Raw genomic sequence first — 12,391 nt, 5'->3', positions numbered from 1 at the left:
CACCAGAGAGTGTGTTTGTAAGTGGTCCTGTGGGCCAGAAGCTAGCAGCCAACTACAGATTTCTAGTACACAAGTACTGAAAAGAGCTTCATTCTTGCGACTTACTTGGCTACGGTTTGATGGAGAGATTATGGAAAGCACTAGGACTTTTCTGGAGTGTTTGCTAGGTTGTGAGAAGCATCAGGGATGATTTAGTCATGGTGGTGGGCATTCTCTCAGTGTTGACTAGCATCTTAGGGGCTTGGTGTTTACTAAGTGCTATTGTTTAACAGAAGGTCAATGTCCAGGTCTGGGGAGCTGAAGGGTTTCAATTACTCTCCCTCTTTACTTTTCAAAAGCATCTTTTAGCACCTCCTTCTGATTCCGGGAAACCAACATCCCCAGAGTGGCTCTGGGAAGTTTCCCACAGAGTCAGACTCACACTTTGAATCTCACAGCCAAAGTTGTGCTTCTTAGGCCTCATTCTTGCCAGTGACACAGGACAAAACGGTACTGTGGTTAGGACACTGGTGTTTACACAAGCCATATTGTGTTTCTTTCTCTCTCTCTCTCTCTCTTTTTAATTTCTGATATGGGGTTTCATATTTTGTGATGTAGAAAAGTAAGTTTAGACTATCAGAAGCTAGCCTGCTCCTTTAATACCAGTTTCATATTTTCTAAAAACAAGATTTATTTATTCCTCTGTGTGTATACGTATGTATGTATGTATGTATGTATGTGGGCAGTGGGTAGATGCTGTATTCACGGAGGCCAGAAAAGGCCACTAGATCTTTTTGAGCAGGATTTGCAGTAGCACCTGGCTTGTTAGGTGGGTGCTGGGATCAAACTCTGGTCCTTCTTATACAGCAGGCACTTTTAACTGCTCAGCCATCTCTCCAGCCCAGGCACATACTTGGAATAGCACTCCTATGTCAACTCTTTCTGAACCCTGAACTAGAATCCAGGTCTCTGTCAGGATGGCTTAACTCAGCTTACCGACCATTCCACTCCCTGGAAAGTCTCTGGGGCATCAGCAGGAAAGTGACACAGCGACCAGAGCTCTGCGTTATCCAAATGCCTAGATGTGCGGCTGATCTCTGGGGAGGAAGGGAAGAAGTGATAAGAGCACCGGATGTGCATGCAAAGCTTAAGGCAGAACTGACTCAGGCCAGGCTTGACCCGGTGCCTCAGGGACGAGTAACAGGCTGTCACCATCCCCCCTTCCTTACCTGGAGTTTTCATCCTGACTAAGTCCATTCTTACTGACGTCATTGAAGACAGAGGGGCCTGGAGTGGGTAGAGCGTGTGAAGGGTGAGGGAGATCCAGGCCAAAGGGGAAGAAGGCCACACATGGCCCTGCCCTCCTGGCAAAGAGTTGGAGGCCTCTGTTCAGAGCACAGAGAAAGGCAGCAACAGGAGAAGGCCTGATGACTCTAGGATGCGTTGGTGGGAAGCCAGAGAGGGGGAAGCAGGGATTCAAGTAATGACATGGCTGCCGCAGAGCTCAGCTGGGCGAGGCTTAGGTGTGTGGGCAGAGAAAGAACCTGCGGCCGTTCTTTGAATACAAAATGTGACATGTTGTTCCTGATGCTATTTTTGCTAGAACTCCTGAGATACACCATACTCAGATTTTATGTTAAATTGTTTGGGTTTGGCTATGTGAAAACTCCCAGCTCACTGAAGTGAAGCGGGGTGACTAATATAATAAACAATATGGAATTAGACCCCTCAAAGAATTCAGATGCCAGAATTAGCAACAAAGCACGAATTATGTATGTTTAAGACAAATGCAGCAGGAGAAAGGGATTGAACCACAAGAAAAGAACAAGCAAACATCAGAAAAGCAAGTCTGGGCTGTGTGAGAACCAAGGAGAACTCCTCCTTAGATGCTTTTATTAGCATATATTAATTATACACAATGTGGGTTTCATTCTGTCGTTTGTTGTCTTTCCTTGTCCCCCTGACATACGTCGTCAATACGCTATGAGAAGGTACTCAGCCCCCTGTGAGGTGGGTGAGCGGGCAAGAGATGACGGGTTTCAGTTTCGGTCCCGCAGACCAGCCAACAGCCAGAAGGTTCAGCATGCTGTGTTGGTGAGCGGGTAGGACTGGCACGCCACTCAGTGCCAGAGGAGGTTATGTTTGTGACAGCCTTCGGGGAGGTAATCTAGTGCCGTCTAATAAGTGTGATATCTGTGTTCCCTCTGACACCGCAATTCCATTTGGAGGAACGTGATCTATATAGAAATCAAACCACAACGACATAAGGATATTATAAAGTGGCTATTCCAATATTGTTTGAGATGTAAGAAAAATAAAAGATTATCTGAAGAAGCCAAATGGCTGAGTGGGTTACAGTTCCTATGCACGGCTGTGCAGCTTGTAAAAAGGGTGCTTTGCTCCTGCAGCTCTGGCTCAGGGAACACTGGGGAAGAGGGGCGGAGAGACTGTGAGAGCCAGGTGCTGGGGAGTCTGCTGGGACATGGCCCCTCCCAGAAACGGCTGCACAAACACAACTGAAACAGTAGCAGGAGACATGCTGATGTGGAAGCGGAAATTTGCGGGGTCCCACCCCAGGACACAAACGACAAGCAATTAATGAAGGTGGGAGAGGGAGAGGGAGCCCCTTCCCCGTTATCCAGTGCAGCGTGGTCAGCCCTGAAGACACAAATACCGACAAAAGTGGACTCCTTGGCCTGCGGGTAGACATTTACACACACACACACACACACACACACACACACACACACACACACGCACACGCACATGCACACATGCAGCAGTAATAATTAAAAATCTATGAACTTGAGAGTTGGGGGTAGGGCATGGGAGGGAGTGGAGGGAGGAATAGAAAGGGGGAAAGTGATATAGTTCCATTTTAATAAAAATCTATTTAAAAGAATAGTCCAGAAACACAAACCCAGAGAAATTGTTCAAAAAATTTTAAAAACCAGCTGTAACTGTAAGACTCATAGGAACCTCATACTATCTTTGCTATATAAATTAAGCTGTTAGATCTGGTTTAGTAGTTTGTTGAGCCATGACCGTTATCGTTATTACATGCACCCCATAAAGAACGGGTTAAGGGTGTGAAAGAACGAGAGCCTGCTGCCTTCTCAAACGTCTCTCTTCACAGCTGCGTTTGCTTGGGCTGTCAATCTCTTTCCCCCAATCCACTGTGCCCTTTGTCATTATTCTCCGTGACTGGATTGCTGCTTGCAATGGTTTCCAGAGCAGAGGTCCTTGAGTGGGCGGACACCCAGCTGGTGGTGGGCATCAGGCTATAGTACACGCGTGATCTGTACCAGGTTTACAGATGGTGAAGTGCCGCCCTGGTATAGTCTGTACAGGAAGCAGCTCAGCCGCTTGGCGACAGCCTCAGTCCTTGGAGTCAGTGTCATTCTGCCCCACGGGCACCATCTTCCTTTCCTCCCTCAAAAGCGCATGGGCTTGCTGGGTGCTCCTGAAGTCAATAACGGGAACCACCCGGGAATGGTCACCGTGGGTGCATGGCTTCGCATGCTTGGTCATTCGAGGGGTCACACTTGATAGTGATTAAGAGGCGTGGCCTTGTTGGAGAAAATGTATTACTGGGGGGTGGGCTTTCGGGTGGGCTTTGGGGCTTCAAATGCTGAAGCCGGGCCCAGCGTCTGTCTTCCTGCTGTCTGTTGGTACAGATGCAGAATCCTCAGATCTCCGGCACCATGTCCACCTGAGTGCTACCATGCTTCCTGCCATGAGGAAAGTGGACTAAACCTCTGAACTGGAAGCCAGCCCCAGTGAAATGCTTTCCTTTATCAGAGTTGCCATGGTTATGGTGTCTCTTCACAGCACAGACCCTGACTGAGACATAGGTAAACTTCAGTTCTTCCTAAGATTTTTCTCCCCAAAGCTATTCCTGGGATATGTCAGTTTTTATTATTTTTTTGCTTGTGTTTACAGTATTCTTATAACACATTGGAGAAAAACAGAATTTCATGGAATGCCCTCTCACCCATTTTAAAAAATGGTAAAATTTCCATATCATAAAATTCAGCATGGCTTCTACCTGAAGTGCTCAGTTCAGAATATGTTCATATGGTTGTTTATCAAACATTTCCAAACTTCACCTTCTAAAGCTGACAGTCACCATCCATTAAACACTGTTTTCTTCACAGACCCCTGGTACCACTCCGCCCTTCCTCTGTTTCTAAGCCTCTCTGCATAGCTCAGAACTGGCAGCGTGTATGTTTGTGTATGGCTCATTTGTGTCGGCAGCACCTCCCCAAGGTTCATCCATGAATCAAGATTTCTTTTCAAAGCTGAATATTGTTCCATTAGATTTTTAAAGAATGTATATGTATTATATTAAGAATATGTACGTACATTATAGTAAAATAAGAATACACACACACATCTTCAAATGGCTCAGTTATTAAATAGAAGGCTTACTTAGAGAGTAAAATAAAATCACTTCTATTCCTCAGTCTTCTCATTCGTTGATCCTGTCTGAGTACATGGTCAGCTGCTGAAACTGTGAGGACAGGGGCACAGACACTGCCTTGGAATTGCTCAGGCTGGGGACTGGCTACCAGTGGCTCACCTGAGCCGTCTGCTAGGCGACACGGGACACTTTGACCGTCCTGCAGGACCTCCCGCCTCCAGGCATCCTGCAGACATTTCTTCCTCTCGCTCACAGGAGATCAAAACGGGTGACCACTAGGGCGTTTGGTCACTGGGACTAGTCTACAGCTGCAGTGTCACGCCTGTAAATCTTGCTTCTTTCAGAAAGAAGCCTTTCCCCCGCCAGGTGTGGACAACAGTTAGGTGTTTGGTGGCGAAGTGACGTGTTCTGAAAAGGACACCACTGGCTCGATTTGCTCCTGTTACTCTGCAACCCAGGAGAGAAACTGTTTATTTTGCTTACAGTTGCAGAGGGAGAGAGACCACGATGGCCGACGTCAGGCGGGGAGAAGTGGCAGCAAGCAGCAAACGCGAGACTGCAGGAGTGGAGGCTGCTGGTCCCATGGCCTCTGTACTCCGGGACCAGCCTCCTCCAGGAGACTCTACTTCACGAAGGTTGCACCACCTTCCCAAACAGCATCACCAACTTAGGCCAAGCATTCAGCCTTGGGAGCTGTGAGAGGTGTGTCCCCATCAGACCACGTCAGCCGCTCTTGCCACATGTGATGACTCCTGTGTGTGACCTTACAGGGCCATGGCTGCGTCCTGGGACCCGCGCTGTCACAGACCAGGCTCATGCAGCATTTGGGTCAGGAGAAGCAGAAGGCAAAGTCTCCAGACCCCATATTGTTCTACGGAGACAGACATTTGAATATTCAGCAGAGAGCACAGTCCACGTGATCAAAGGACCACGTGTCCGCGTCAGAATGCATGCTGACAACCTGGGTCAGATCTGTGTGAAGTGGGCACAGAGCATCGAACCGCCTCTCCTTGTGGAGTCCTCCGCCTGTTCTGCTTCGTGTTTTCTCCGCTGTCTCCCCAGACCTGGCCTCTAAGCTGTAAACATGCAAATTTGACCTCTATGTGGGAGGCAGGACAGGAAGGTGTGCACTTCATTTCTATCAATAGCCGTGTTAGTGCGCACAGGCTCTTGGGTTTCCTGAGGAATGGAGTCGTTTGTAAACAAAACGCTGTCATTTTGAGCCATTAAAATGCATTATATGGAGCATAATGGCCAAAAGAGAGCTGGCAGGAGTCAGAGGAGGCGGAGTGAAATCTGCAGTGCTCCGGGGCTCTTGGGATTTACCCACCACGATGAACTGAGCCTTCCCATTATCTCAAACAAAAGTAATAGAAGCATTCTTTGTCTGAGCAGGAGAGAAATTTGTGTTAACTTTCTTGAGATTGAGCAATTTGGACTCTTGTTTGTGCGAGCGGTAGGATCTAGTTATTTTACTTTTTTCCATCAGATGTTATGTAAAGTGAAGCGTGCCCTCAGTGTTTCCTCTGTAAGGAGGGGTGAACATTTTAGCCGGGCAAGAACCTACCTCTCCAAGTTCTTGTCAGAGGACAGCAGCTATACAGAGATTCACAACTGGTCAAAGTGCTCAGCTCAGCCATAAAGGGGCAGCTGGACCACACCCCTTCCCTCCAAGGCTCATTGCAGAAGCAGGAAGAGAAAGATTGGAGGAGGCCGGGATTGGTGAGGACTGGGCAAAGCAGCGTGCTCCAGACTCCGTGACAGGAGCACTGACCTTGTGAACTCACGGGAGCTGGGGTTGCTTGCACGGGACCTGCACAAGATAAAGCCAGGCTCCAGCGTGGGTGGGGGAGGGAACGTGAGCCCTACCCCGAGGAGGAGATAGTCTCAGTTGGCACTGAGTTGAGAAGGAGAGTGAGTTTTCTCTGGAGTCCGGCTCCTCGGGTGGCTGGCTGTATCCCAGTGGGTGGCGCTATACATATGTGTACATGGTTAGACCGCAGATTAGGCTCAGCGGCTTGAGCAAAACAGTAAAGGAAAAAGGACATGAGGTTGAAAGGGAGACGTGGGAGACGGGAGTCTGGCATGAGTTGGAATCATGAGTGAATGTGATGTAAATACCTCATATTTGTATTTGATGTATGAAGTTCATACATGTGTGAAATTCTCAAAGAGTAACTAAATAAAAACATTATATTTCAAAGATAAAGAAAAGGACTAGAGAGATTGTTCAGTATCTAAGAGCATGTATTGGGCAGCCTGTAATTCTAGCTCCAGGGAATCTAATACTCTCTCTGGTCCCCCGCATTGCATTCAGGTACACACACACACACACACACACACACACACACACATACACACACACACACACTTTTAGAATGGAATACTATTCAGCTGTTAAAAACGAGAAAATCATGTATTTGCAGGCAAGTGGATGAAATTAGAAAAGATCATCCTGAGTGAGGTATCCCAGAAGCAGAAAGACATTCATGGTATATACTCACTTATAAGTGGATGTTAGTCCTATAACTCAGGATAACACTACTGTAATCTGCAGACCTAAAGAATCTAAGTAACAAAGAGGACCCTAGGGAGGATGTCATTCAAAAGGCAAACAGGATAGACACCAGAAGCAGTTGAAGAAAAGGAACAGGACAGGAGCCCACCATAGATGTCCTCTGAAAGACTCCACCTAGCAAGGAATCAAAGCGGAGGCTGAGACTCAGAGCCAGACTTTGGGCAGAGTGCAGGGAAGCTTAGGGAAGAAGGGGGAGGATAGAAGGACCAGGAGGGGACAGGAGCTCCACAAGGAGACCAACAGAGCCAACAAATCTGAGTCCAGGGGTGTGGGGGAGGGGAGAACTGTGGAGGCTGATGAATCAACCAAGGATCATGCATGGAGAGGACCTAGACCCCCTGCTCAAATGTAGCCCAGTCTCCAAGTGGGTTCCCTAGTAAGAGGAACAGGGGCTGTCTCTGACATGGGCTCTGTTGCCTGCTCCTCAATTACTTCTGCCTGATAGGGCAGCCTTACTTGGCCACAGAGGAAGAGGGTGCAGGCAGTCCTGATGAGACTTGATAGGTTGGGATCAGTTGGTAGGGAAGGAGGACTTTCCCTTTCTGAGGTCTAGAGGAAGGGGATAGGTGAAGAGGAAGGGATGGTGGGACCAGGATGAGATGAGGGAGGGGGCAACTATTGGGATGAAAATGAATAAATTAAAAAATAAATTTAAATAAAAATATTTTAAAACACAAAGAGAAATAAAAGCACACCTTGTACCCTGACCTGGGTCTGCAGGCTGGCTGACAGTAACATCACAAAACACTGTAACTCTTATTTTGGTGTGGGAGAGCAATGGTTTGGATGGCATATCAAGCCGAACCCTGAATTCCATGTGTTAGTCCAGGTCCTCTGGGAGGCAAGTGACCAGACAAGCTAAAAAGGGGGAAGCTTTCATCAGGGGACTTTCCTGTGTAAGAGAAAATGAACAGAGCACCAGAGAAGGCTGGGGGAGTTTCTGGTCACGCCTGATTCCGGAGAAGAGAAGGTGTGATGGCTGGTGGCAGTACCAAGGACTGCCATGAGCTTTAAGAAACGTGTTAAGGTCATTTGGGAGTCTTTGGTCCAAAGCCAATGGCCAGAGGAGTCCCCCGTCTCCAGGAACCTGGTACCGATTACTTCAGCACCTCTGAAAGCTCATTCCTGGGAAGGTGGCCCAGCCTTGATTAATTGCACATCTTCATGGGAGGTCTGTGTTTATTGTCATGGTTCCCATGATCGTCATCTGTCATCTGGTTCTGACACTGTTAGTTCTGGGTGCCCGTTTTTGTAGTTGTTTTCCACTGAGTACCGTGTTTTATCATTTCACTCCCCAGATGTCCAACACACAATCTTCAGCAGGTAAGATAAACTCCATTATGTATAAAAATAACATTACTGCCCATGGAGCAGGACTGCTGTGAGCTAGAGTAATCTGTACAACGGGAGTTGGTGCACAGTAGGCCCTCAGTTGGACAGCTAGACAGGTACATTTGATGAGCACTCACTCTGTGCTTCCTGCATGGGGTGCACTCGCTGTCCTGTGAAGGGCACCTGAGGAGGAACCCAGGCATGCGGTTCTGCACATCTGCTGTCTGCTTCTGCCCTGGGCAAAGACCACAGGATCCAGCTGTGTCTGGCTGTGCTCAGATCCCTTAGATGATCAGTTCCCAGAAAGTCACTGTGCGATCCAGCAGTCTGCCAGATCCTCTGAGGTCTGGTTGAAAATGCAAGGTCATGAGATGCTAGCGACGGCCAAGTTTCCTCTGGCCTCGGGGGACACCGAGGAACGCATCCCCACAGGCTCCTCGCCCCTGTGGTCCTTACGAGGTCACTGTTTGTTATAAACAAGACAAGGTCATTTTACAGTGACTTTGCTGACTCTTACCCCAAGTATTTATTCAGCTCCCTGGGGGATGTTCAACCGTCCACTGATCCTTCCTGCTTTGCCTGTCCCTTGCTTCTGAGTCATGGCTTTGACCTTCTTTGTTGGTCTCACAGCTACTGCTCCAGGTGCTAGCCCTTGTACACATCTTCCTTTTTAAAATAACCTGAAAATCATATTCAAAATTTGTCCTCTGAAATTTTCTTCCCTGTACACAGTGTGTTGATGTTATCAGTTCTTCACCTCCTCCCCGCTTTCCTCAACCCCTGGGTCTCATTAGCTTATCTCCTCTTAACTTCATGCCGTCTTTGTCCTTAGTATAATTATTTATTAATATAACTATTAATAGACCCTCTAAACCGGTTTGTGCTGAGCAGAGGCTCATGGGTATGGAACCTTTCTCTGAGGGCCTGGGCAACCTACCACAGGCCATTCCTTCAGAGAAAAGTGGCCCAGCTGCTCCACAGCAAGGCAGCCCTGTATCCATGCTGGAATTTGGATTGGCTTGATCTCACACATGTCTTGTACAGACAAGCATAGCTCCTATGACGATGTATGTATCGGCTATGTCATCTTTTTAAATTTTATTATTATTGTTTAGGTGTGTGTATATATACATGTGCACCTCTCTCTCTCTCTCTCTCTCTCTGTGTGTGTGTGTGTCTGTGTGCATCAGAGGACAATGTTTCGGAGTTGGTTCTCTCTTTTCACCATGGTCTCTGGGGATCAAATTCAGGCCATCATACTTGCGTGGAAAACAACTTCCCTGTTGAGCCAACTTGCTAGCCCCTTTTTAGATATCCTGAATTTAGGAGAGAGAGGCCCTGACCCCTTAATTAAACCAAGGCACATCAATCACACTTTGTTGACTCTTCAGAGAATAAGGAAGACTATCACTCACAAAAGGGGGCTGGAGCGGCAAGCAGCGGCCTTTCTCCAGGTAACAAACGCAACCCTTTGCAGAGCATCTGTTTGAGAAACCTCTTGCTTTATCCTCAGGTAGTTCCCATGTCACCTGCTGGTCTCTAAGCCCACCACAGTCCTGAAGGACCCAAAGGTTACTGGTCCCTGCATGATGCTCACGTAGGAACACAGGGATGACGGGAGCACAGAATACATAGTTCTGGAGTTTAGCTGAGATGCTGGATGAGCTTGGCAGAGGGAGCGTGAAGGAACACAAAGGCCCCTCTCTTCTCCCTGCAACTTCTCAGTTGGGAGAAACCCACAAATACTCATTAGCAACAGAGAAAAACCTCTAGACTGGACATATGACCATGGATTACAAAATTTTTAAAGTGCTAAACCTGATTTTCAAATAATTAATAATAATAGTAGTTTTATTATCATTATTTTATGGATGGAATCTCACTGTGTAGTCCAGGTCAGCCTGAAACTTGCTGTGTGGTCCACGCTGGCTTCAGACTCACGATTCTTCTGCTTTATCTTCTCAAATCCTGAAGCTGTAGGTATGAACCAATGCTCCCAGCTTCCAGGCTTTCCAGTGAGAATTCTAACCTTTCTTTTAATGCACACCTGTCCCTAACTCTCTCTCTCTGCTGCCTCAGATGTTGGTAAACTGTGGCCCTTGGGTAGAAGGGTGGGGAAGGTTGAGGTGTGTAACCGGAAACTGTCCATGGCATCCGGGGAAGATAGGAAAGTGTCATGGGGGGGGGTTTCCATCCCCTTGGGGGCTGCCATTTGTCGAGCTGTCAGTCCAGTGTTACAGAAAGCAGAAAGCAAATGGCACAAGCAGACTTGGGTAACACTGGAAATTACAGGCATCACGTGGGCAAGCAGGGAGCAGCAGCCTTTGTTCAGGAAACCAGCGCTGCCCTCAGCCAGTGAGGGTGTTCATTTGCAAAATCACAGCATGTCTGCACACGGTGTGGGGTGTGCTGTGTATGTGGGGTGTGCTGGCTGTGTGTGCACACGGTGTGGGGTGTGCTGGCTGTGTGTGCACACGGTGCGGGGCTGCTGTGTATGTGGGGTGTGCTGGCTGTGTGTGCACACAGTGTGGGGTGTGCTGTGTATGCGGGGTGTGCTGGCTGTGTGTGCACACGGTGTGGGGTGTGCTGTGTATGTGGGGTGTGCTGGCTGTGTGTACACACGGTGCGGGTCTGCTGTGTCTGAACTGTCCTCTGAGAGGCTTTGCACAGCAATGGATCGAAACAGAAACAGACTCACAGCCAAACATTAAGCAGAGCGTAGGGAGCCCTGCAGAAGAGTGGGGAAGAAAGACCCAGAGGGGACAGGAACTCCACAAGAAGACCCGCAGCCCCAACTAACCAGGCCCAGAGGGGCTTGTGGAGACTGAAGCACCAACCAAGGCCCAGGCATGGACTGGACCTAGACCCTCCACACATCCGTACCCAAAGGGCAGCTTAGCCTCCATGCGGATCCCCCGGGAAGGGGATGGGAGCTGTCTCTGACATGGTCTCTGTTGCCGACCTTTCAATCACTTCCCCCTGGCAGGGTTGCCTTGCCAGGACACTGTGGAAGAGGAACTGCACAGTCCTGAGGAGACTGGAGGTGCTGGGGCGGGTTTCAGGGAGCCCTCCCTTTTCTGAGGGGCAGGGGAGAGGGGTTAGGCGGGTGAGAGATGGACAGAGGGGCAAGGGGGAGAGGAGGGAGGGGGCCACAATTGAGATGTAAAGTGAATAACTGACTAAAAAATTTAGTAATTAAAAAGAAAAAGAACAATGGTAGTCATCCCTGAAGGGCCAGCCCTCAGAGCCCTGGCTGTTCTCCTCTGGGTTTCCTGAGGCAGAAGCACTTCCCAGGGGACCAGCCTCCCAGAACGGATCTTTGATGGTAAAGCGAGCATTGTGTCATGGTCTCAAAGTGGTTCAGAGCTGTTAGTTCACTCACGAGCCTGTGGTTCGTGTTCACTGGGAATTCAGCTCACGTGAGAGGATGCATGAGGGTGTTTGAGTTGTACATGTACCCACGTCTGCATCATGTGTGTGCCTGGGGCTCACAGGGCTCAGGAGAGGCCATCGGCTCTCTTGGAACTGGAATTACACATGACCCTGAGCCACCATGTGGGTGCTGGGAACTGAACCTGGGTCCTCTGCAAAAGTAGCAAGTGCTCTTAACTGCTGAGCCATCTCTTTAGTCCCAACAATACCCTTTTATTTTGTTGGAAAAAGATCCCCTGATTTTAATAGCATCCTGCAATATTTAACATAGGACATGCTCCATCACGTCTGAATTCACCACAGAGAGTGGGACGGAAGGGGATTTTACAGCAGCAGTCCATCAGGTGTGCACCTTTTTGGTGATGTATGATTGTGGAAAATGTGGAGTACAGTTAACGCAAGCTGGTAACATCTGTTCTTTTCACAGTGAGGAGAAGACAGAGGAGGTCACAACAAGCTCATGAGTAGACAGCGGTACATCTTTTGGTTCACGTGTCCATTCTGTTTTCTGAAATAATATTGGCGGGTAGGTGTTATTAATGTTGTTTCTATTCTTTAAGCTTGTTTCTGCATGGCTGATAAACGAACCCGGGAGCTTGTATGTGCTAGGCAAGAGTTCTGCCACTGACCTGTATCCCTAGTCCTTG

Source organism: Meriones unguiculatus, chromosome 9 (genome assembly GCF_030254825.1).
Source record: "Meriones unguiculatus strain TT.TT164.6M chromosome 9, Bangor_MerUng_6.1, whole genome shotgun sequence".
Lineage (NCBI taxonomy): Eukaryota > Metazoa > Chordata > Mammalia > Rodentia > Muridae > Meriones > Meriones unguiculatus.
Note: the sequence above shows the minus strand (reverse complement) of the source record.